At 41.7% G+C, this 27,104-nt stretch overlaps 1 protein-coding gene across 1 annotated transcript in view; it reads right to left on the bottom strand.

Moving 5' to 3' along the window:
• BAIAP2L1 (BAR/IMD domain containing adaptor protein 2 like 1) overlaps window positions 1-27,104 on the bottom strand; it is a 435,923-nt gene that overhangs the window by 182,670 nt on the left and 226,149 nt on the right. The window lies entirely within an intron of this gene.

Genomic DNA, 27,104 nt, shown 5'->3' with positions numbered 1-27,104 from the left:
GATTTTGATGTTTGAAAGGACCCTGAATTAGAAGGTCCTGTCTCAGAGGCAGAGACCAAGGTGGACAGGATGACATGTCCACTAGATCTGCATACCAGGTCCTGCGTGGCCACGCAGGCGCTATTAGAATCACCAATGCTTTCTCCTGTTTGATCCTGGCAATCAAACGAGGAAGCATCGGAAAGGGTGGAAACACATAAGCCATCCTGAAGGTCCAAGGTGCTGTCAAAGCATCTATCAGGACCGCTCCCGGGTCCCTGGACCCGTAACAAGGAAGCTTGGCGTTCTGGCGAGACGCCATGAGATCCATATCTGGTTTGCCCCAACGTCGAAGTATGTGGGCAAAGACCTCCGGATGAAGTTCCCACTCCCCCGGATGAAAAGTCTGGCAACTTAGGAAATCCGCCTCCCAGTTCTCCACTCCTGGGATGTGGATCGCTGACAGGTGGCAAGAGTGAGACTCTGCCCAGCGAATTATCTTTGATACTTCCATCATCGCTAGGGAACTCCTTGTCCCTCCCTGATGGTTGATGTAAGCCACAGTCGTGATGTTGTCCGACTGAAACCTGATGAACCTCAGAGTTGCTAACTGAGGCCAAGCCAGAAGGGCATTGAGAACTGCTCTCAATTCCAGAATGTTTATTGGAAGGAGACTCTCCTCTTGAGTCCATGATCCCTGAGCCTTCAGGGAATTCCAGACAGCGCCCCAACCTAGTAGGCTGGCGTCTGTTGTTACAATTGTCCAGTCTGGCCTGCTGAAGGGCATCCCCCTGGACAGATGTGGCCGAGAAAGCCACCATAGAAGAGAATCTCTGGTCTCTTGATCCAGATTCAGCGTAGGGGACAAATCTGAGTAATCCCCATTCCACTGACTTAGCATGCACAATTGCAGCGGTCTGAGATGCAGGCGTGCAAAAGGAACTATGTCCATTGCCGCTACCATTAAGCCGATTACCTCCATGCATTGAGCCACTGACGGGTGTTGAATGGAATGAAGGACACTGCAAGCATTTAGAAGCTTTGTTAACCTGTCCTCTGTCAGGTAAATTTTCATTTCTACAGAATCTATAAGAGTCCCCAAGAAGGGAACTCTTGTGAGTGGTAAGAGAGAACTCTTCTCCTCGTTCACTTTCCACCCATGCGACCTTAGAAATGCCAGCACTAACTCTGTATGAGACTTGGCAGTTTGGAAGCTTGACGCTTGTATCAGAATGTCGTCTAGGTACGGAGCTACCGAAATTCCTTGCGGTCTTAGTACCGCCAGAAGAGAGCCCAGAACCTTTGTAAAGATTCTTGGAGCCGTAGCCAACCCGAAGGGAAGAGCTACAAACTGGTAATGCCTGTCTAGGAAGGCAAACCTTAGATACCGGTAATGTTCTTTGTGAATCGGTATGTGAAGGTAAGCATCCTTTAAATCCACTGTGGTCATGTACTGACCTCTTTGGATCATGGGTAAGATTGTCCGAATAGTTTCCATTTTGAACGATGGAACTCTTAGGAATTTGTTTAGGATCTTTAAATACAATATTGGTCTGAAGGTTCCCTCTTTTTTGGGAACCACAAACAGATTTGAGTAAAACCCTTGTCCGTGTTCCGACCGCGGAACTGGGTGGATCACTCCCATTAGTAAAAGGTCTTGTACACAGCGTAGAAACGCCTCTTTCTTTATCTGGTTTGTTGACAACCTTGAAAGGTGAAATCTCCCTTGTGGAGGAGAAGCTTTGAAGTCCAGAAGATATCCCTGAGATATGATCTCCAACGCCCAGGGATCCTGGACATCTCTTGCCCAAGCCTGGGCGAAGAGAGAGAGTCTGCCCCCCACTAGATCCGTTTCCGGATCGGGGGCCCTCACTTCATGCTGTCTTAGGGGCAGCAGCAGGTTTTCTGGCCTGCTTGCCCTTGTTCCAGGTCTGGTTAGGTTTCCAGCCTTGTCTGTAGCGAGCAACAGCTCCTTCCTGTTTTGGAGCAGAGGAAGTTGATGCTGCTCCTGCCTTGAAGTTACGAAAGGCACGAAAATTAGACTGTCTAGCCCTAGGTTTGGCTCTGTCTTGAGGCAGGGCATGGCCTTTACCTCCCGTAATATCAGCGATAATTTCTTTCAAACCGGGCCCGAATAAAGTCTGCCCCTTAAAAGGTATGTTAAGTAATTTAGATTTAGAAGTTACATCAGCTGACCAGGATTTTAGCCACAGCGCTCTGCGTGCCTGAATGGCGAATCCGGAATTCTTAGCCGTAAGTTTAGTTAAATGTACTACGGCATCAGAAATAAATGAATTAGCTAGCTTAAGGGTTTTAAGCTTGTGTGTAATCTCATCTAATGGCGCTGAGTCAAGGGTCTCTTCCAGAGACTCAAACCAAAATGCTGCCGCAGCCGTGACAGGCGCAATGCATGCAAGGGGTTGCAATATAAAACCTTGTTGAACAAACATTTTCTTAAGGTAACCCTCTAACTTTTTATCCATTGGATCTGAAAAGGCACAGCTATCCTCCACCGGGATAGTGGTACGCTTAGCTAAAGTAGAAACTGCTCCCTCCACCTTAGGGACCGTTTGCCATAAGTCCCGTGTGGTGGCGTCTATTGGAAACATTTTTCTGAATATAGGAGGGGGTGAGAAAGGCACACCGGGTCTATCCCACTCCTTAGTAACAATTTCAGTAAGTCTCTTAGGTATAGGAAAAACGTCAGTACTCGTCGGTACCGCAAAATATTTATCCAACCTACACATTTTCTCTGGGATTGCAACTGTGTTACAATCATTCAGAGCCGCTAACACCTCCCCTAGCAATACACGGAGGTTTTCCAGCTTAAACTTAAAATTTGAAATGTCTGAATCCAGTTTATTTGGATCAGATCCGTCACCCGCAGAATGAAGCTCTCCGTCCTCATGTTCTGCAAATTGTGACGCAGTATCAGACATGGCCCTAGCATTATCAGCGCACTCTGTTCTCACCCCAGAGTGATCTCGTTTACCCCTAAGTTCTGGCAATTTAGACAAAACTTCAGTCATAACATTAGCCATGTCTTGTAGAGTGATTTGTAATGGCCGCCCTGATGTTCTTGGCGTTACAATATCACGCACCTCCTGAGCGGGAAATGCAGGTACTGACACGTGAGGCAAGTTAGTCGGCATAACTTCCCTCTCGTTGTCTGGTGAATGTTGCTTAACATGTACAGATTGACTTTTATTTAAAGTAGCATCAATGCAATTAGTACATAAATTTCTATTGGGCTCCACCTTGGCTTTTGAACATATTGCACAAAGAGATTCCTCTGTGTCAGACATGTTTAACAAACTAGCAATTAGACTAGCAAGCTTGGAAATACTTTTCAACTAAATTTACAAGCAATATGCAAAACGTTACTGTGCCTTTAAGAAGCACAGAAAAACTGTCACGGTTGAATAACAATGAACCGGATTAGGTATAGAAACCAAATTTTCACAGTAAAAGCATAAATTTAGCAAAGGATTGCACACATTAGCAATGGATGATTAACCCTTAATATCAGAAAAAACGTATAACAATTGAAAATATAAGCGTTTTTATCACAGTCAAAGCACAGTCTCACAGGTCTGCTGTGAGTGATTACCTCCCTCAAAACTAGTTTTGAAGACCCCTGAGCTCTGTGGAGACGTCCTGGATCATGCAGGGAGAAAAAGGCAGACTGTGACTGAATTTCTGATGCGTAGTAAAAGCGCCAAAATTGGCCCCTCCCACTCACAATACAACAGTGAGGGAAGCTCAGCAAACTGTTTTAATTTAAAACAAACGACAGCCATGTGGAAAATAACGCCCAAAACAATTTTTCACCAAGTACCTCAGATAATTAAACGATTTAACATGCCAGCAAACGTTTAAAATCTAATTCATGAAATGTCATTAAAACCCTGCTGCTAGTCGTTCACACTGCAAGTTAGGCTAAAAGTTATATGCATACAGTATTTTCCCAGTGAAGTGCCATTCCCCAGAAATACTTAAGTGTAAACATACATACATATCAGCCTGATACCAGTTGCTACTACTGCATTTAAGGCTGTACTTACATTATATCGGTATTAGCAGTATTTTCTCAGTCAATTCCATTCCTTAGAAAATAATATACTGCAACATACCTCTTTGCAGGTGAACCTGCCCGCTGTCCCCTGATCTGAAGTTACCTCGCTCCTCAGAATGGCCGAGAACAGCAAATGGATCTTAGTTACGTCCGCTAAGATCATACAAAAAACTCAGGTAGATTCTTCTTCAAATTCTGCCTGAGAAGAAAAACAACACACTCCGGTGCCGTTTAAAATAACAAACTTTTGATTGAAGATATAAAAACTAAGTTTAATCACCACAGTCCTCTCACACATCCTATCTATTAGTTGGGTGCAAGAGAATGACTGGACGTGACGTAGAGGGGAGGAGCTATATAGCAGCTCTGCTTGGGTGATCCTCTTGCACTTCCTGTTGGGGAGGAGTTAATATCCCATAAGTAATGGATAACCCGTGGACTGACTACACTTAACAGGAGAAATAAGTGTAAAGTTTTAGTGCCTATAAAACAATGGGAGCTGCCATTCTACATATTCCAACACATATAATTTCACACAGACAATTACACACACATACCTACTTACACATACTCATACATACCTACACACTCATACACATACACACATAATTACACACACATACCTACTTACACATACTCATACATACCTACACACTCATACACACATAATTACACACACATACCTACTTACACATACTCATACATACCTACACACTCATACACACATAATTACACACACACACTTTTACATATACATATACGTACACATACACTTACACATAATTACATACACACACTCATACTTAAATATACAAACACATACACACACTTGCACATATACCTACACATACAATTACACACACACTTACATATACATACACACACATAAATTACACACAATGATGTTTAAATAATAACAAATATAACTTGCACAGATATAAACGATACAGTGAACAAACTGTAACAAAAAAAGTCTTCATTAGGTAGAATGTTGTACTATGCCGATTTTTTTAACCACCTTAGGCCGTTAGGACGTTCTATGCCATATTAACAGCGCTGGGCTTTAACACCGTTTGGAGAGCATGGAACGTCCTACATTATATAGCGTCCACAGTCGCCTCCTTTTAGGGAATTGAAAATCAGACTGGGGTGCATGCCTAGCATTTTAGGCAGTCCCCCAAGATTAGATCCCAGCCTTAAAATCACATAATCGAATTGATGTGCGCGTTGTTTCATTTTTCTAGCAAGTATTTACATCAGAACGACTTGCTACTGGCATGAACAGGTTAAAATGTTATTATATGCAAACATCTGAGCCAACACACACAAAATATAAACTATGCAGGAACCAACAAATACTGAATATATTAGTTAAAAAGAAAGAAAAGTGGAGCTTAACTTGTTTTTCTTTAGGAGACATGTATGTAAAAAAGCATAGATTTACACAGACAAGTAGCCAGGGTCAGTGGGACCCAGTTTCTGAAAAGAACAAGTAAAGCTTACATTCTGTACCAGGAACAGGGATCCATTACGAAGAGCAGGGTGCCCGTGTGTGTAATTGTGACACCGTTACTCACACGGAGAAGACAGCTGAATACTGACTGCAGATGCACAGTGGAACATCACCTCTCATCAGATGCAGGAATAGCGCAGCCTGGAAGGGTATTTGAGCGCCCTAGAATGTACTGCCCTGAAGGAGGGATAAAAGGTTGCTCTGCCTGACTGTGATCTGATAAGTCATGATCATTGCTGTTAGTTTATGCTGCAAATGGTCACACTGATCTTTAGTTCACATTTCAGCAATGAAGGTGGTGTTCTCTCTCTTTTTTTTAATCCAGGGGGAGGGGGCAGGTGCCCCCTCTTGTGGATGCCCAAGTAGTGTTCCTATGTTGATCTACACTCAGGAATAAGGCACAAATATATACATAGTACTTCTGTCTAGACTGCACTGTAGGGGGTTAAATAATGGAATGTGACATTTTACTGAACTCTTGCCAACTGTTTAGTACACAAAAATAATAAATTGTATCATGCTGTAATACATAATGAAATTCTAATAATGAGACGCTCATATTGTTCAAAGGAAGGTAAACAGAGAAGCAGCGATTGCAAATACTCTGTGAAAGAACAATTGTTCAGGTAATACTATGGTATTTGCTTCATTAAAAGAACTAGCTTTGAGGAGCACAGCCTGTGGCATAAAACACCCAGTCCATAATCAGATTAAAACAGAATTGGAATAGACATGTTTGAATTAACATTTTGAGTAAAGTGTAAAAATTCTCCACTGACTGCTAAAAAAAAAAAAATCTACTTCTTTGTGCAACACCATTATAGTAGCATTAATATTAGTTCTGTAACACTTTGTCCATGGTAACAAAACAAGGCTTCACAAATCCTGGGTGCCATGATTTTGATTATTCTGCTTCTGACTTCAAGCCTGTAAAATATTAGGGTGACCAGGCGTTCCATTTTTAATGGGATTGCCCTTTTTTTTTTTTTTTTTTACGCGCTCTCTCCTTTGTCCCCAGAACTTTTTTTAAGGGATGTCCCTTTTTTCTCATGACTGGTTTACTTATTTCATTTTGTATTATATATGTGCAATGCTTGTACTGGTATTATTTTTTTATGTCCATCTACAAAGTTGATCAGCAACTGAACATTAAAGAGCAGTTGAAAATTAGAGACAGATGAACAGCGAGAAGAAATGAGAGTTGAAATGCTTATTACCTTGGGAGTTTATGGTTAATAATTACTAATTTATTTTATTGTGAAGTGATATCTGTGAATAGTATATTTATATTGCTTAATATGTTAGGGTGTGTGAGAGGTAGAATAAACAACTTTCAAAGTATAAAATAAAGAAGGTGATGCATAGATGGACCGTTCTGCCTATTTAAAGGGACATGAAACCCAACATTTTTATTTCATGATTCACATTGAGCATAACATATTAAACAACTTTCCAATTTACTTCTATTATCAAATGTGTTTAATTATCTTGTAATTCTTTATATAAGTTGCAGCATTGCACTGCTGGGAGTTAGATGAACACATCGGTAAACCAATGACAAGGGGCATATATGTGCAAGCACCAATCCGCTGCTAGCTTTCCAGCTTCTAAGCCTAGCTAGGTATCCTTTTTTAACAAAGTATACCAAGAGAATAAAGCAAAAATAGTAAAAAGAAGTAAATTGAAAACTTGTTTAAAATGTTATGCTCTATTGGAATTATAAAATAAAAATCAATAGTTATGACTGGTAAGAATTACAGATCATTATCCCCGGTATATATTGTTATCTGTTCCCAGCAATATTGCGTGTAAAGTTGTTCATTAAGAACAGTGATATTAGTACTTGATATTAGTACTTGACATCCACACTAGGTCGGCATACCAGGTTGTTCGGGGCCACGCCGGAGCTATCAGAATTGCTGAAACATTCTCCTGTTGAGACGCGCTACTACTTGGGAAATATGAACAAATCGGGGGAAATAGATGAACTAGCTGATACTGCCAAGGAACAGCTAAAGCATCTATCTGTTCCGCCTGGGGATCCCTTGATCTCGAGCCGTACCTTGGAAGTTTCATGCGAGATACCATGAGGTCAATCAGCTGATTGAAAACCTCCTGGTTGAGCGACCATTCCCCTGAGTGGAGAGTCTTGTAGCTCAAATAATGTGCTTCCCAGTTTTCCACTCCTGAGATGTGAATGGCTGAGATGGTGCCCATGTAAGAAAGCAAAATACTTCCTGCATTGGTAGGGAACTGCACGTTGTCTATTGAGGATTAATGTACGCCACTTCTTATGTTGTTGAATTGAAAATGGATAAATGGAACTGATTGAAGCAGAGGTCACACCGGTAAAGCATTGGAAATTGCTCTGAATTCCAGGACATTGATGGATAATGATGATTCCCGAGATGACCAAATGCTCTGGGTCCCTATCCAGACAGGCTGACATACATGGTGATTATCTCCCATGTTGGACTTTATGCCCAGATATACCGAGCTGGGGGATGTCCACCAAGATAGGGACTGTCTGGTGGAAGGGTCTAAGGGCACCAATTGAGACAGATTTGAGTGGCCTCCATTCCACTGCCTAAGCATGCACAGTTGGAGAGGTCACAAATGAAACCTAACCTTGCAAATGGTATGGCATCTGATGCCACCACCATGAGTTCCACTACCTCCATGCACTGAGCCACAGAAGGAAATGGAAGTGACTGAAGCTTCCGACAAAATTATTGAAGCTTAAGCTTGCGCCGGTCTGTTAGGAAAAGCTTCATAGCCACTGAGTCTATGATTACTCCTAAAAAACACAATCGTTTAAGGTGTGAGAGAACTTTTGGCTGCATTGCCCTTCCAACCATTACCGCAAAGAAACCAGAGTAACTTCTTGGTGTGAGCAGTTGCTAAAGGAAAAGATGTTGTCTGGATATAGTCCCAGTAAGGAGCCACCGCTACCCCTTGAGCCCAAATCACTAAAAAGAAGCGCTCCCAGATTCTTGGTCGCAGAACACCTCTATCCTTGCCCTCTCCTTGACCAGGCAAAGAACTACTGGGAGGGAAAGGGAAGTAGGGGGAGCTCTGATATAAAGTGTATATGGCACCTCTTGGTGGCCAAGTGATGTACTTCCCAAGAGTAAAGTCTTGTGGACTCTCACTATCATAAGAAAGAAATTGAGGTAGCGATGTTACTTGAAGCACTATGTCCAAACGGAATACTAAGTAGGAAATACACCTCATTCCACTACCCCTAAAGTTATTTTATTAATTTATTTTTTAAGCACTGGATTATCCTTCTCCCTCCCTAACTGAAGTGCATGCCTTATCTCAGCATTCAACCACTCTGATCAACTGTATGAACAACTGTTCGAAGCATGCAAGCTTAGTAACACGCAAATGTATATATGAAGTTTTAAAAACAAAAAACATAATTTATGCTTACCTGATAAATTCCTTTCTCCTGTAGTGTGGTCAGTCCACGGGTCATCATTACTTCTGGGATATTAACTCCTCCCCAACAGGAAGTGCAAGAGGATCACCCAGCAGAGCTGCTATATAGCTCCTCCCCTCTACGTCACACCCAGTCATTCGACCGAGAACCAACGAGAAAGGAGAAGCCAAAGGGTGCAGTGGTGACTGGAGTATAATTTAAAAATTTAGACCTGCCATAAAAACAGGGCGGGCCGTGGACTGACCACACTACAGGAGAAAGGAATTTATCAGGTAAGCATAAATTATGTTTTCTCCTGTTAAGTGTGGTCAGTCCACGGGTCATCATTACTTCTGGGATACCAATACCAAAGCTAAAGTACACGGATGACGGGAGGGACAGGCAGGCTCTTTATACGGAAGGAACCACTGCCTGAAGAACCTTTCTCCCAAAAACAGCCTCCGAAGAAGCAAAAGTGTCAAATTTGTAAAATTTGGAAAAAGTATGAAGAGAAGACCAAGTTGCAGCCTTGCAAATCTGTTCAACAGAAGCCTCATTCTTAAAGGCCCAAGTGGAAGCCACAGCTCTAGTAGAATGAGCTGTAATTTTTTCAGGAGGCTGCTGTCCAGCAGTCTCATAAGCTAAACGTATTATGCTACGAAGCCAAAAAGAGAGAGAGGTAGCAGAAGCTTTTTGACCTCTCCTCTGACCAGAATAAACGACAAACAGGGAAGGCGTTTGTCGAAAATCCTTAGTTGCCTGTAGATAAAATTTCAAGGGACGGACTACATCTAGATTATGTAGAAGACGTTCCTTCTTCGAAGAAGGATTAGGACACAAAGATGGAACAACAATCTCTTGATTAATATTCCTGTTAGTGACCACCTTAGGTAAGAACCCAGGTTTAGTACGCAGAACTACCTTGTCTGAATGAAAAATCAGATAAGGAGAATCACAATGTAAGGCAGATAACTCAGAGACTCTTCGAGCCGAGGAAATAGCCATTAAAAACAGAACTTTCCAAGATAACAATTTGATATCAATGGAATGAAGGGGTTCAAACGGAACACCCTGTAAAACATTAAGAACTAAGTTCAAACTCCATGGTGGAGCAACAGTTTTAAACACAGGCTTAATCCTGGCCAAAGCCTGACAAAAAGACTGAACGTCTGGAACCTCTGACAGACGTTTGTGTAAAAGAATGGACAGAGCTGAAATCTGTCCCTTTAAGGAACTAGCGGATAAACCCTTTTCTAAACCTTCTTGTAGAAAAGACAATATCCTAGGAATCCTAACCTTACTCCATGAGTAACTTTTGGATTCGCACCAATATAAGTATTTACGCTATATTTTATGGTAAATCTTTCTGGTAACAGGCTTCCTAGCCTGTATTAAGGTATCAATTACTGACTCAGAAAAACCACGTTTTGATAAAATCAAGCGTTCAATTTCCAAGCAGTCAGCTTCAGAGAAATTAGATTTTGATGTTTGAAGGGACCCTGGATCAGAAGGTCCTGTCTCAGAGGCAGAGACCAAGGTGGACAGGATGACATGTCCACTAGATCTGCATACCAAGTCCTGCGTGGCCACGCAGGCGCTATTAGAATCACCGATGCTCTCTCCTGTTTGATTCTGGCAATCAATCGAGGAAGCATCGGGAAGGGTGGAAACACATAAGCCATCCCGAAGGTCCAAGGTGCTGTCAAGGCATCTATCAGGACCGCTCCCGGATCCCTGGATCTGGACCCGTAACAAGGAAGCTTGGCGTTCTGTCAAGACGCCATGAGATCTATCTCTGGTTTGCCCCAACGTCGAAGTATTTGGGCAAAGACCTCCGGATGAAGTTCCCACTCCCCCGGATGAAAAGTCTGACGACTTAGGAAATCCGCCTCCCAGTTCTCCACTCCCGGGATGTGGATTGCTGACAGGTGGCAAGAGTGAGACTCTGCCCAGCGAATTATCTTTGATACTTCCATCATCGCTAGGGAGCTTCTTGTCCCTCCTTGATGGTTGATGTAAGCTACAGTCGTGATGTTGTCCGACTGAAACCTGATGAACCCCCGAGTTGTTAACTGGGGCCAAGCCAGAAGGGCATTGAGAACTGCTCTCAATTCCAGAATGTTTACTGGCAGGAGACTCTCCTCCTGAGTCCATGATCCCTGAGCCTTCAGAGAATTCCAGACAGCGCCCCAACCTAGTAGGCTGGCGTCTGTTGTTACAATTGTCCAATCTGGCCTGCTGAATGGCATCCCCCTGGACAGATGTGGCCGAGAAAGCCACCATAGAAGAGAATTTCTGGTCTCTTGATCCAGATTCAGAGTAGGGGACAAATCTGAGTAATCCCCATTCCACTGACTTAGCATGCACAATTGCAGCGGTCTGAGATGTAGGCGTGCAAAGGGTACTATGTCCATTGCCGCTACCATTAAACCGATCAGCTCCATGCATTGAGCCACTGACGGGTGTTGAATGGAATGAAGGACACGGCATGCATCTTGAAGCTTTGTTAACCTGTCTTCTGTCAGGTAGATCTTCATTTCTACAGAATCTATAAGAGTCCCTAAGAAGGGAACTCTTGTGAGTGGAAAGAGAGAACTCTTCTTTTCGTTCACCTTCCATCCATGCGACCTTAGAAATGCCAGTACTAACTCTGTATGAGACTTGGCAGTTTGAAAGCTTGAAGCTTGTATCAGAATGTCGTCTAGGTACGGAGCTACCGAAATTCCTCGCGGTCTTAGTACCGCCAGAAGAGCACCCAGAACCTTTGTGAAGATTCTTGGAGCCGTAGCCAATCCGAATGGAAGAGCTACAAACTGGTAATGCCTGTCTAGGAAGGCAAACCTTAGATACCGGTAATGATCTTTGTGAATCGGTATGTGAAGGTAAGCATCCTTTAAATCCACTGTGGTCATGTACTGACCCTTTTGGATCATGGGTAGGATTGTCCGAATAGTTTCCATTTTGAACGATGGAACTCTTAGGAATTTGTTTAGGATCTTTAAATCCAAGATTGGTCTGAAGGTTCCCTCTTTTTTGGGAACCACAAACAGATTTGAGTAAAACCCCTGTCCATGTTCCGACCGCGGAACCGGATGGATCACTCCCATTTGTAAAAGATCTTGTACACAGCGTAGAAACGCCTCTTTCTTTATTTGGGTTGTTGACAACCTTGACAGATGAAATCTCCCTTTTGGGGGAGAGGATTTGAAGTCCAGAAGATATCCCTGAGATATGATCTCTAACGCCCAGGGATCCTGGACATCTCTTGCCCAAGCCTGGGCGAAGAGAGAAAGTCTGCCCCCCACTAGATCCGTTCCCAGATCGGGGGCCCTCGATTCATGCTGTCTTAGGGGCAGCAGCAGGTTTTCTGGCCTGCTTGCCCTTGTTCCAGGACTGGTTAGGTCTCCAGCCTTGTCTGTAGCGAGCAACAGCTCCTTCCTGTTTTGGAGCAGAGGAAGTTGATGCTGCTCCTGCCTTGAAATTACGAAAGGAACGAAAATTAGACTGTCTAGCCTTAGGTTTGGCTCTGTCTTGAGGCAGGGCATGGCCTTTACCTCCTGTAATGTCAGCGATAATTTCTTTCAAACCGGGCCCGAATAAGGTCTGCCCTTTGAAAGGTATGTTAAGTAATTTAGATTTAGAAGTAACGTCAGCTGACCAGGATTTTAGCCACAGTGCTCTGCGTGCCTGAATGGCGAATCCGGAATTCTTAGCCGTAAGTTTTGTTAAATGTACTACGGCATCTGAAACAAATTAATTAGCTAGCTTAAGTGTTTTAAGCTTGCTTGAAATCTCATCTATAGTTATGGAGTCAAGAGTCTCTTCCAGGGACTCGGACCAAAAAGCGGCCACGGCCGAGACAGACGCAATACATGCAAGGGGTTGCAATATAAAACCTTGTTGAACAAACATTTTCTTAAGGTAACCCTCTAATTTTTTATCCATTGGATCTGAAAAGGCACAGCTATCCTCCACCGGGATAGTGGTACGCTTAGCCAGAGTAGAAACCGCTCCCTCCACCTTAGGGACCGTCTGCCATAAGTCCCGTGTGGTGGCGTCTATTGGAAACATTTTTCTAAACACAGGAGGGGGGGAAAAGGGTATACCGGGCCTATCCCACTCCTTAGAAATTATCTCTGTAAGCCTCTTAGGTATAGGAAATACGTCAGTACTTGCCGGCACCGCATAGTATCTATCCAGCCTACATAATTTCTCTGGGATTGCAACGGTGTTACAATCATTCACAGCTGCTAATACCTCCCCAAACAGTATACGGAGGTTTTCGAGTTTAAACTTAAAATTAGAAATGTCTGAATCCATTCTATTGGGATCAGAACCGTCACCTGCAGATTGAAGCTCTCCGTCCTCATGTTCTGCATACTGTGACGCAGTATCAGACATGGCCCTATTATTAACAGCGCACTCTGTTCTCACCCCAGAGTGATCACGCTTACCTCTAAGTTCTGGTAATTTAGACAAAACTTCAGTCATAACATTAGCCATATCCTGTAATGTGATTTGTAATGGCCGCCCTGATGTACTCGGCGCTACAATATCACGCACCTCCCGAGTGGGAGATGCAGGTACTGACACGTGAGGCGAGTTAGTCGGCATAACTCTCCCCTCGTTGTTTGGTGAATGATGTTCAATTTGTACAGATTGACTTTTATTTAAAGTAGCATCAATGCAATTAGTACATAAATTTCTATTGGGCTCCACTTTGGCTTTAGCACATATAGCACAGAGATATTCCTCTGAGTCAGACATGTTTAACACACTAGCAATTAAACTAGCAACTTGGAATACTTTTCAAAGCAATTTACAAATAATATGAAAAACGTACTGTGCCTTTAAGAAGCACAGAAAAAAAGTTATGAAAGTTGAGTAATAATAAACCGGAGAAACTATTAACATCAAATTCTTTCCGGTAAAACACAATTTTAGCAAAGGATTGCCCCCATTAGCAATGGATAACTAACCCTGAATAGCAGAAAAAATGTACAGAATATAAACGTTTTTTTATCACAGTCAAAGCACAATCTCACAGGTCTGCTGTGAGTGATTACCTCCCTCAAACTAACTTTTGAAGACCCCTGAGCTCTGTAGAGACGAACCGGATCATGCAGGGAAGAAAACAGACTTGTGACTGAATTGCGCCAAAATAGGCCCCTCCCCCTCACACACAACAGTGAGGGAGATCAGTAAACTGTCTTAAATTAAATAAAACGACCGCCAAGTGGAAAAAAACAGTGCCCAAAAAAAAATTTTCACCCAGTACCTCAGATAATTAAACGATTTTAACATGCCAGCAAAAACGTTTAACATCAAATAAATGAAATGTCATTAGAAAGCCTGTTGCTAGTCGTTCCCACTGCAAGTTAGACTAAAGTCTTATGCATACAGTATTATCCCAGTGAAGTGCCATTCCCCAGAATACTGAAGTGTAAATATACATACATGACAGCCTGATACCAGTTGCTACTACTGCATTTAAGGCTGAGTTTACATTATATCGGTATGGCAGTATTTTCTCAGTCAATTCCATTCTCAGAAAATAATATGCTGCTACATACCTCTTTGCAGGTTAACCTGCCCGCTGTCCCCTGATCTGAAGTTTACCTCACTCCTCAGATGGCCGAGAACAGCAAGATGATCTTAACTACGCCGGCTAAAATCATACAAAAACTCAGGTAGATTCTTCTTCAAATTCTACCTGAGAAGGAACAACACACTCCGGTGCTGTTTTAAAATAACAAACTTTTGATTGAAGGTATAAAACTAAGTATAATCACCACAGTCCTCTCACACATCCTATCTATTAGTTGGGTGCAAGAGAATGACTGGGTGTGACGTAGAGGGGAGGAGCTATATAGCAGCTCTGCTGGGTGATCCTCTTGCACTTCCTGTTGGGGAGGAGTTAATATCCCAGAAGTAATGATGACCCGTGGACTGACCACACTTAACAGGAGAAATCAAGCACGCCTTTGTAGTTTGTTGTTCTAACCCCTTTGTGTTGTAACTTGTATGCTCTCAAAATCCTACTTAAAAACAGAGATTACTTTAGCAGGTTAGAAAATAAATGTCAATAAAACTTTATTGCAGCTTTCAAAATAAAAACCAGTGCATTTATTTTTAAGAAAGCATTATTGACAACTGGTCGTATAATTTCATTTATAATTGCTATGTTATTTTTATGTTACATTAATCTGAAAATGATTGCAAAGTTAAATGATTTAAATCCCAGTATTTAAAAATACTCTTAAAAACATGGGAACTTTAAAGGGACAGTCAAGTCCAAAATAAACTTTAATAATTCAAATACGGCATGTAATTTTAAACAACTTTCCAATTTAATTTTATCACCAATTTTGCTTTGTTCTCTTGGTATTCTTAGTTGAAAGCTAAACCTAGGTAGGCTCATATGCAAATTTCTTAGACCTTGAAGGCTGCCTCTAATCTGAATGCATGTTGACAGTTTCTTACCACTAGATGGTGTTAGTTCATGTGTGTCAAATAGATAACACTGAGCTCACGCACCTGAAGTTACCTAGGAGTGAGCACTGATTGGCTAAAATGCAAGTCTGTCAATAGAACTGAAATAAGGGGGCAGTTTTTAGAGGCATAGATACAAGGTAATTACAGAGGCAAAACGTGTTTTATTATACCTGTTGGTTGTGCAAAACTGGGGAATGGGTAATAAAAGGATTATTTATCTTTTTAAACAACAAAAACTCTGGTGTTGACTGTCCCTTTAAGTCATTAAACTTTACAATTACTGTTCTTTTATAAAATACTTAACTTTTTCTTATGGTAAACCTACCGCCGATTCTTCAGTATTTAACATATCAATCACGAGCTGGACGCCAAACGGGGCACACAACGATTGGAGGAAACCGGACTCCTCATTAATCTGCTCAATACTGAAGGAGGGTGGAGGATTGTGGGTGTGTTTAAAGTAACAAAAAGGTAAGTATTTTTAAAAAAAAGCATAATTGTAAAGTGCCCATTTTTTTTAAGAGTATTTTTAATTACTGGGCTTAAAATCATGCAACTTTACAATCACTTCAATGCACACAATCTTATTTTCAATGGACATTTTTTACATTTACTATAACTAATTAGATATTATCATGCAAAAAAAGTAAATTTTATATACATATAGTTTCAGGTATCTAGTTAATCATGCAGCCCTTTGAATCAAAAATAAACCCACTGATCTATTAAATTAGGATATCCTTGGCTCAGTCAGGATAGCTCGGTGCTACAAACAGTGGGCTACATTACAATTTGCAAGCTATTGTTAAAGCGAGTCGCGATAAGCAATATCGTGACCACGCTAACTTGCGTGCGTATTACAAGTTGAAAGTAAACTTGTTCGCTGGAACACGTATAAATATACTATATATATATATATATATATATATATATATATATATATATATATATATAAATAAAAATGTGTGTATATATGTATATACATGTGTAATTATGTGTTAATATGAGAATATATGTATATACACAGGGCCAGACTGACAAGTCGGGCAAATCGGCCCTTGTCTGAGGACCCGGCATCTAGGGGGCCCTCCGTTACTGCAAGATGAGGCGTACAGCAAGAATTTTTTTAAATTAACATTTATTGTAATATATTTTATAACTGGGCATAAAGGGACATTATACACTCATTTTTTCTTTGCATAAATGTTTTGTAGATGATCTATTTATATAGCCCATAAAGTTGTTGTTTTTTAAAAATGTATAGTTTTGCTTATTTTTAAATAACATTGCTCTGATTTTCAGACTCCTAACCAAGCCCCAAAGTTTTATGTGAATACCGTCAGCTACCTACTCCAGCTTGCTCCTGTTTGTGTAAAGGGTCTTTTCATATGCAAAAGAAGGGGGAGGGTCTTATTTGCCACTTTCAGTGGGCTTTCCAACTACTTTTTAAACAGAGATAAACTGAGAGCTTCTAAGCACGTTTTTAAACAGTTTTATACTGAATTTTTATATTAGTATCTATGCATCTTATTCTTTATAGTAGTGTCTATTACATGCAGTTAAATAAAAATGAGTGTATACTGTCCCTTTAACGGCTGGAAGATGGGGGTGGGTCTCACGTTTGTGCAGTGGTGTCACTGTGTGTGTGTGTGGTCGTGTAAACTAGAAGGAGCCTTTAGAAAGTCCTGGCCTGGTATATACAGGCAGCCGGGAGTCCCTGCAGTGCCGCCCCTGTAATATGTGGACCGGGTGTGGATGACTCCTGTCCACATATTAATGATCACCACACCAGCCAGGCTCCAGCTCCTGCTACACCCACCTAGGCGCCATGCACACAGACAGTGCTGCATACAATAATTTTAAGTGAGCAGTTAGAAGTGGCAGGAGCAGTGTGAAGACACGTGCATTGGCGGCGAGGTGACACAGGAAGGCTAAGGCAGCGATCTGAAGACTGCACCATCTCCAAACGATCCATTCATAGGGCCAATTCCTCCCAAATATAGGTTACTACAACCGGAGGGGCGGAAGCCGGCTCGCACAACACAGTGTAGTGAGAGATTTACAGGAAGGCGCAGGAAAACAGAATTTATGTTTACCTGATAAATTACTTTCTCCAACGGTGTGTCCGGTCCACGGCGTCATCCTTACTTGTGGGATATTCTCTTCCCCAACAGGAAATGGCAAAGAGCCCAGCAAAGCTGGTCACATGATCCCTCCTAGGCTCCGCCTTCCCCAGTCATTCGACCGACGTAAAGGAGGAATATTTGCATAGGAGAAATCATATGATACCGTGGTGACTGTAGTTAAAGAAAATAAATCATCAGACCTGATTAAAAAACCAGGGCGGGCCGTGGACCGGACACACCGTTGGAGAAAGTAATTTATCAGGTAAACATAAATTCTGTTTTCTCCAACATAGGTGTGTCCGGTCCACGGCGTCATCCTTACTTGTGGGAACCAATACCAAAGCTTTAGGACACGGATGATGGGAGGGAGCAAATCAGGTCACCTAGATGGAAGGCACCACGGTTTGCAAAACCTTTCTCCCAAAAATAGCCTCAGAAGAAGCAAAAGTATCAAATTTGTAAAATTTGGTAAAAGTGTGCAGTGAAGACCAAGTCGCTGCCTTACATATCTGATCAACAGAAGCCTCGTTCTTAAAGGCCCATGTGGAAGCCACGGCCCTAGTGGAATGAGCTGTGATTCTTTCAGGAGGCTGCCGTCCGGCAGTCTCATAAGCCAATCTGATGATGCTTTTAAGCCAAAAAGATAGAGAGGTAGAAGTTGCTTTTTGACCTCTCCTTTTACCAGAATAAACAACAAACAAGGAAGATGTTTGTCTGAAATCCTTTGTAGCATCTAAATAGAATTTTAGAGCACGGACAACGTCCAAATTGTGTAACAAACGTTCCTTCTATGAAACTGGATTCGGACACAAAGAAGGTACAACTATCTCCTGGTTAATATTTTTGTTGGAAACAACCTTCGGAAGAAAACCAGGCTCAGTACGTAAAACCACCTTATCTGCATGGACCAGATAGGGCGGAGAACACTGCAGAGCAGATAACTCAGAAACTCTTCTAGCGGAAGAAATTGCAACCTAAAACAAAACTTTCCAAGATAATAACTTAATATCTACGGAATGTAAGGGTTCAAACAGAACCCCTTGAAGAACTGAAAGAACTAGATTAAGACTCCAGGGAAGAGTCAAAGGTCTGTAAACAGGCTTGATTCTAACCAGAGCCTGAACAAACGCTTAAACGTCTGGCACAGCTGCCAGCCTTATGTGAAGTAAAACAGATAAAGCAGAGATCTGTCCCTTCAGAGAACTCGCAGAAAATCCTTTCTCCAAACCTTCTTGTAGAAAGGAAAGAATCTTAGGAATTTTTATCTTGTTCCATGGGAATCCTTTAGATTCACACCAACAGATATATTTTTTTCCATATATTATGGTAAATTTTTCTAGTTACAGGCTTTCTAGCCTGAATAAGAGTATCTATTACAGAATCTGAAAACCCACGCTTTGATAAAATCAAGCGTTCAAACTCCAAGCAGTCAGTTGGAGGAAAACCAGATTCGGATGTTCGAATGGACCCTGAATAAGAAGGTCCTGTCTCAAAGGTAGCTTCCATGGTGGAGCCGATGACACATTCACCAGGTCTGCATACCAAGTCCTGCGTGGCCACACAGGAACTATCAAGGTCACCGAAGCCCTCTCCAGATTGATCCTGGCTACCAGCCTGGAAATGAGAGGAAACGGTGGGAATACATAAGCTAGGTTGAAGATCCAAGGTGCTACTATTGTATCCAATAGAGTCGCCTTGGGATCCCTGGATTTGGACCCGTAACAAGGGACCATGAAGTTCTGACGAGAGGCCATCAGAACCATGTCTGGAATGCCCCATAATTGAGTTAGTTGGGCAAAGATTTCCAGATGGAGTTCCCACTCCCCCGGATGCTCCTCCATCGCCAGGGAACTCCTTGTTACCCCCTGATGGTTGATATATGTAACAGTCGTCATGATGTCTGATTGAAACCTTATGAATTTGGCCTTTGCTAGTCGAGGCCAAGCCTTGAGAGCATTGAATATCGCTCTCAGTTCCATTATGTTTATCGGGAGAGGAGAGTCTTCCCGAAACCATAGACCCTGAGTTTTCAGGGGTTCCCAGACCGCGCCCCAGCCCACCAGACTGGCGTCGGTCGTGACAATGACCTATTCTGGTCTGCGGAAGCTCATTCCCTGTGACAGGTTGTCCAGGGTCAGCCACCAACGGAGTGAACCTCTGGTTATTTGATCTACTTGTATCGTCGGAGACAAGTCTGTATAATCCCCATTCCACTGTCTGAGCATGCACAGGTGCAATGGTCTTAGATGAATTCGTGCAAAAGGAACTATGTCCATTGCCGCAACCATCAAACCTATTACTTCCATGGACTGCGCTATGGAAGGAAGAAGAACAGAATGAAGTACCTGACAAGAGCTTAGAAGTTTTGATTTTCTGGCTTCTGTCAGAAAAACCTTCATTTCTAAGGAAACTATTATTGTTCCCAAGAAGGGAACTCTTGTTGACGGGGACAGAGAACTTTTTTCTATGTTCACTTTCCACCTGTGAGAACTGAGAAAGGCTAGGACAATGTCCGTATGAGCCCTTGCTTTTGACAGAGACGACACTTGAATCAGGATGTCGTCCAAGTAAGGTACTACTGCAATGCCCCTTGGTCTTAGCACCGCTAGAAGGGACCCTAGTACCCTTGTGAAAATCCTTGGAGCAGTGGCTAATCCGAATGGAAGTGCCACAGGTAATGCTTGTCCAGAAAGGCGAACCTTAGGAACCGAAAATGTTCCTTGTGGATAGGAATACGTAGGTACGCATCCTTTAAGTCCACCGTGGTCATGAATTGACCTTCCTGGATGGTAGGAAGGAACGTTCGAATGGTTTCCATTTTTTGAATGATGAAACCCTTAGAAACTTGTTTAGAATCTTGAGATCTAAAATAGGTCTGAATGTTCCCTCTTTTTTGGGAATTATGAACAGGTTGGAGTAAAAACCCATCCCTTGTTCTCCTAATGGAACAGGATGAATCACTCCCATGCTTAACAGGTCTTCTACACAGTGTAAGAATGCCTGTTCGAAGATAATTGAGACCCGTGGAACCTTCCCCTTGGGGGTAGTTCCCTGAATTCCAGGAGATAACCTTGGGAAACTATTTCTAGCGCCCAAGGATCCTGAACATCTCTTGCCCCAGCCTGAGCAAAGAGAGAAAGTCTGCCCCCCACCAGATCCTTCCCAGATCGGGGGCCAACACTTCATGCTGTTTTGGTAGCAGTGGCAGGTGACTTGGCCTGCTTACCCTTGTTCCAGCCTTGCATCGGACTCCAGGCTGGCTTGGTTTGAGAAGTATTACCCTCTTGCTTAGAGGGTGTAGAATTTGAGGCTGGTCCGTTTCTGCGAAAGGGACGAAAATTTGGCTTCTTTTTAGCCTTAAAAGACCTATCCAGAGGAAGGGCGTGGCCCTTTCCCCCAGTGATGTCTGAAATAATCTCTTTCAAGTCAGGGCCAAACAGTGTTTTACCCTTGAAAGGGATGTTAAGCAAAAGCGCTCTGCGCGCCACGATAGCAAACCCTGAATTATTCGCCGCTAATCTAGCTAATTGCAAAGCGGCATCTAAAATAAAAAAGAGTTAGCTAATTTAAGAGCTTGAACTCTGTCCAAAACCTCCTCGTACGAAGATTCTTTATTGAGCGACTTTTCTAGTTCTTCGAACCAGAAACACGCAGCTGTAGTGACAGGAACAATGCATGAAATTGGTTGTAGAAGGTAACCTTGCTGAACAAACATCTTTTTAAGCAAACCCTCTAACCTTTAATCCATAGGATCTTGAAAACACAACTATCTTCTATAGGAATAGAAGTGCGTTTGTTTAGAGTAGAAACCGCCCCCTCGACCTTGGGGACTGTATGCTATAAGTCCTTTCTGGGGTCGACTATAGGAACTAATTTCTTAAATATAGGGGGAGGACAAAAGGTATGCCGGGCCTTTCCCACTCCTTATTTACTATGTCCGCCACCCGCTTGGGTATAGGAAAAACATCGGGGGGCACCGGAACCTCTAGGAACTTATCCATCTTACCTAATTTCTCTGGAATGACCAAATTGTCACAATCATCCAGAGTAGATAATACCTCCTTAAGTAGTGCGTGGAGATGTTGAAATTTAAATTTAAAAGTTACAATATCAGGTTCTGCTTGTTGAGAAATTTTCCCTGAATCTGAAATTTCTCCCTCAGATAAAACCTCCCTCCTGGCCCCTTCAGATAGGAGTGAGGGTATGTCAGAACAGATATCATCAGCGTCCTCTTGCTCTTCAGTGTTAAAACAGAGCAATCACGCTTTCTCTGATAAGTAGGCATTTTGGAAAAAATGCATGCAATAGAATTATCCATTACAGCCATTAATTGTTGTATGGTAATAAGTATTGGCGTACTAGATGTACTAGGGGCCTCTTGTGTGGGCAAAACTGGTGTAGACACAGAAGGGGATGATGCAGTACCATGCTTACTCCCCTCATTAGAGGAATCATCTTGGGCAATATCATATCTATGGCATTATTATCCCTACTTTGTTTGGACATTATGACACAAATATATCACATATATTTAAATGGGGAGACACATTGGCTTTCATACATATAGAACATCGTTATCTGATGGTTCAGACATGTTAAACAGGCTTAAACTTGTCAACAAAGCACAAAAACGTTTTACAATAAAACCGTTACTGTCCCTTTAAATTTCAAACTGAACACACTTTATTACTGAATATGTGAAAAAGTATGAAGGAATTGTTCAAATTTCACCAAAATTTCACCACAGTAACTTAAAGCCTTAAAAGTATTGCACCCCAAATTTGAAAGCTTTAACCCTTAAAATAACGGAACCGGAGCCGTTTTTACATTTAACCCCTATACAGTCCCAGGTATCTGCTTTGCTGAGACCCAACCAAGCCCAGAGGGGAATACGATACCAAATGATGCCTTCTATAAGCTTTTTCAGTGGTTCTTAGCTCCTCACACATGCATCTGCATGCCATGCTTTCCAAAAACAACTGCGCATTAGAGGCGCGAAAATGAGGCTCTGTCTATGACTAGAAAAGGCCCCCAGTGAAAAAGGTGTCCAATACAGTGCCTGCCGTTTTTATTAAAACAATCCCCAAGATTTAACAACTATTAAAAGTAATAATCTGCCAAATATACTTAGTAAAGTAATCGTTTTAGCCCAGAAAAATGTCTACCAGTTTTTTAAGCCCTAATGAAGCCCTTTATTCTTTTACTTAAACTAAGAAAATGGCTTACCGGTTCCCATAGGGAAAATGACAGCTTCCAGCATTACCGAGTCTTGTTAGAAATGTGTCATACCTCAAGCAGCAAAAGTCTGCTCACTGTTTCCCCCAACTGAAGTTAATTCCTCTCAACAGTCCTGTGTGGAAACAGCCATCGATTTTAGTAACGGTTGCTAAAATCATTTTCCTCTTACAAACAGAAATCTTCATCTCTTTCCTGTTTCAGAGTAAATAGTACATACCAGCACTATTTTAAAATAACAAACTCTTGATTGAAGAATAAAAACTACATTTAAACACCAAAAAACTCTAAGCCATCTCCGTGGAGATGTTGCCTGTACAACGGCAAAGAGAATGACTGGGGAAGGCGGAGCCTAGGAGGGATCATGTGACCAGCTTTGCTGGGCTCTTTGCCATTTCCTGTTGGGGAAGAGAATATCCCACAAGTAAGGATGACGCCGTGGACCGGACACACCTATGTTGGAGAAAGAGAAAGCCATAACCACACTCACTTGTTTAGCTCAAGATAAGAACATAATAAGTAAGAAACCTTTCTAGTACTACAGTACATTTCATTTTGGAAAAGAATGTTATGTTACACGACAGTGTACGCAGTGATAGGAGACCCTTGCTGACTCTGGCTGACACCGCAACATGGAACAAGGGGTTAAACGTAAGACCTTGCTGCTTGCCAAAAGGGGGACTAATCAGAGGGTTTAGATGTAAAAGGAATTAGTCTACAGAAGCCACTCACAGGGCCTGGGCTTACTGCTGCCCCTAATAGAAGTGACATATACAAGATTTATATGTACTACAATATCAGTTATCAGTGGTAGTCTATGGAGGAGATAAGCATGGAGTCTGGTTGTGATAAGTATTATACAGATGAGTGAGAGAGACAGAAACTGGTGTAGCTCCTTACACAAATAAAGTATTAATTCGTTTGAAGTGAAAGTTGAAATCATATATGTCACAGGAAGAGAGCACTATTTACCTGCTGCATCATTATCCGTTAGAGATCAGTGCTCACTTTCTGGATCTACATTTTACAGGCAGCCTTGTGCCCGCTTGCTGGGGCTGAGGATCACAGCTTGCTCTGTAGTATTTATTGAACTATGTAACACACTTTAGATCTTTATGGGAAATGTGCCACAACAAAAGGGATTTTAATTGTGAATCCTTGGTTTTTATTTGTGTCACTCATATTTTTCTATATTGCTTGCTTTATAAACAATCGTCCATCAGGAAGGGTGGATGTTTTGTAAGTTTTGGGGCACAAGTGTCTGTGTATGTATCTTATATCCTATATGTGTTTGTGTTTTCTGTATAATCATGTGTGAACATATATCTGTAGGTACAAGTGTCTGTGTGTCAGTTTGTGCATATATGCTTGAGTATCTGTGTATGTACAGGTCTGTGTGAATGTGTATATTTGTGTTTTGTCCTTTAAAGCATGTTCAAGTTTGTGCATGTCTGAGTGCCTGTGTATCTGTGTGTGAGTGTTTGCATGTGTGAGAGTGTCTGTGTATATGCACATATAGCATTACATTTTTTATTCCTGCAGGCGGATAGGTTTGCAAGTCTTGGCCACCTGCAGGGGTAACATTCTAGGAGCCAGTTACTCCCTGACTCCTCGGTTTGTTGAGCCCTCTATTTAAAATGGATTCTAAACCCAATTATTTTCTTTCATGACTCAGATAGAGAATTCGATTTTAAGCAACTTTCTAATTTACTCTATTTTTTTTTTTCTTTCTTTTTTCCAATATAACTTTTATTGAGATAATTCAAAGGCATACAATGTTAAATATGAAGAAAAAAAAAGGTACATACATCACGAGCAGGTTTACAATTAGATATAATGTTACAGACTTGAGATGAGCAACAAGAGCTGATTCAGGTCATAAGCACCGATCACATAAGTTAAGGAATATAATTTTATTTTATACCAGACTCTCCTTTTGATAGAGTCCCGTATTCTTATCTGATTAATGTTAGTTGGTATTGCATGGCCAGGGGATAAGTGATTGAGGCGCCGTAGGTAGTTATCTGGGTATATAAACTATGTATAAAGCAGTGGCGTATTTAGGTTTTGTGTTGCCCTAGGCACTCAGAATTCTGCTGCTTCCTAAAAAGTTAGAAAAGGAAAGAAGATATAAAGAATTAGTTGGAATAAGGATAAAGTAAGGAAATGGGGAAAAGATGGTCCTGTCCAGCACTAAATCATTAACCCTAAATAACCATTACCTGCAGAGGTCCTGGGCATCTAGTGCAGTGGTATTTCAAATGTCCCAAAACCGCTAAGCACTTATCAAGCAGCAGCGTGAGAAAGTAGCAGTGGACAGCATCAACAGCAAGTTTACTTGGTGCTAGCTCAGAATCTAATATGTACCCAATAGCAGCATTCACAGGATATAAAAAAGAAGATCAAATTACGAAAATCATTACGATGTATCAGACGTTATAAAGGGAGCTCCCAGCTGTAAAATAAATAGTAGATTTCATAACTAAAAAAGGGAAAATCTAAATGTATTATATTGAGAACATTGAAGTGCGTTCAAGTATTCCTCAAAGCACATAAAAGCAAAACTTTCATATGAATTGCTGTAATTTATTACATAAATATGGATCGCAGCCCTCTCTAGTAACCGAGGTTAAATGAAATATAAATGAAAGCTCCATTCTCAAGACTGACTATATTAGTTACTATAAAGGGTGCAGTTGACAAAGATTTGCTGATGTAAATGCATTGTCTAATGTGGAATCCCACACAAAAATAAGAATTATTATATAATGCGTTTATTTTTGCGTGTGCTTTTGTGAATAAATTTCACTACAATACATTTAGATGACCAAGTCGCAGCCTTGCAAAACTGATCTACAGAAGCTCCATTTTTGAAAGCCCAAGAAGATGAAACAGCCTTCATGGAATGAGCCATGATTATCTCAGGAGGCTGCTGATCAGCAGTCTCATATGCCAAGTGAATAACACTCCTCAACCAACAAGAAAGAGAAGTAGTCGTAGCTTTCTTACCCTTACACTTCCCAGAAAAGACAACAAATAAACAAGAAGACTGGCGAAAATTCTTAGTTGCCTGCAAATAATATTTCAATGAACGAACCACATCCAGGTTATGCAACAAACGCTCCTAATGAGAAGGATTAGGACACAAAGAAGAAACAACAATCTCTTTATTAATATTCTTATCAGAAACAACCTTGCGAAGAAAACCCAAGGCAGTACGCAGAACTACCTTATCAGAGTGAAAAATAAGAAAAGGCGATTCATACTGTAAGGCTGAAAGCTCCGAAACTCTTTGAGCCGAAGAAATAGCCACCAGAAACAAAACCTTCCAAGATAACATCTTAATATCCAAAGAATGCATAGGTTCAAACGGAGCCTGTTGAAGGTCCAAATTAAGACTCCAAGGTGGAGTAGTAGACTTAAACACAGGCCAAATTCTAACCAAGGCCTGACAAAAAGCATGAACATCTGGCACATCTGCCAGGCGCTTGTGCAATAAAATAGATAAAGCAGAAATATGACCCTTCAGGGTACTAGCAGATAAACCTTTCTCCAAAACCTCCTGGAGAAAAGACAAAATCCTAAGAATCTTAACTCTACTCCACGAGTAGCCTTTGGATTCACACCAATACAAATATTTACGCCAAATCTTAAAATAAATCTTCCTAGTCACAGGCTTACAAGCCTGAATCATAGTCTCAATGACCACGCTTAGAAAGAATCAAGCTTTCAATATCCAAGCAGTCCGCTTCAGAGAAACAAGATTTGGATGAAGGAAGGGACCCTGCAGAAGCAGGTCCTTCCTTAATGGAAGACGCTAAGGTGGAAGGGAAGACATCTCCACCAGATCTGCAAACCAGATTCTGCGAGGCCACGCCGGAGCAATGAGAATCACTGATGCCCTCTCTTGCTTGACCCAAGCAATGACCCGAGGAAGAAGAGCAAATGGAGGGAACACATATGCCAAACTGAAAGTCCAAGGAACTGCCAGAGCATCTATCAGAAAAGCCTGAGGATCCTTTGACCTCGACCCGTACCTCGGGAGCTTGGCATTCTGACGAGATCCAACTCTGGCTGCCCCCAACTGAGAATCAAGCTGGAAAACACCTCTGGATGAAGTTCCCACTCCCCCAGATGAAAAGTCTGTTTGCTAAAAAAATATGCTTCCCAATTGTCCACCCCTGGAATATGTATAGCAGACAGACAACAGTTGTGAATCTCCGCCCACTGAATAATCTTGGCTATCTCTGTAATGGC

Source organism: Bombina bombina, chromosome 11 (assembly GCF_027579735.1).
Source record: "Bombina bombina isolate aBomBom1 chromosome 11, aBomBom1.pri, whole genome shotgun sequence".
Taxonomy (NCBI): Eukaryota; Metazoa; Chordata; class Amphibia; order Anura; family Bombinatoridae; genus Bombina; species Bombina bombina.
The sequence above is the reverse complement of the archived record's forward strand: the minus strand, read 5'-3'. Positions and strand labels throughout refer to the sequence as shown.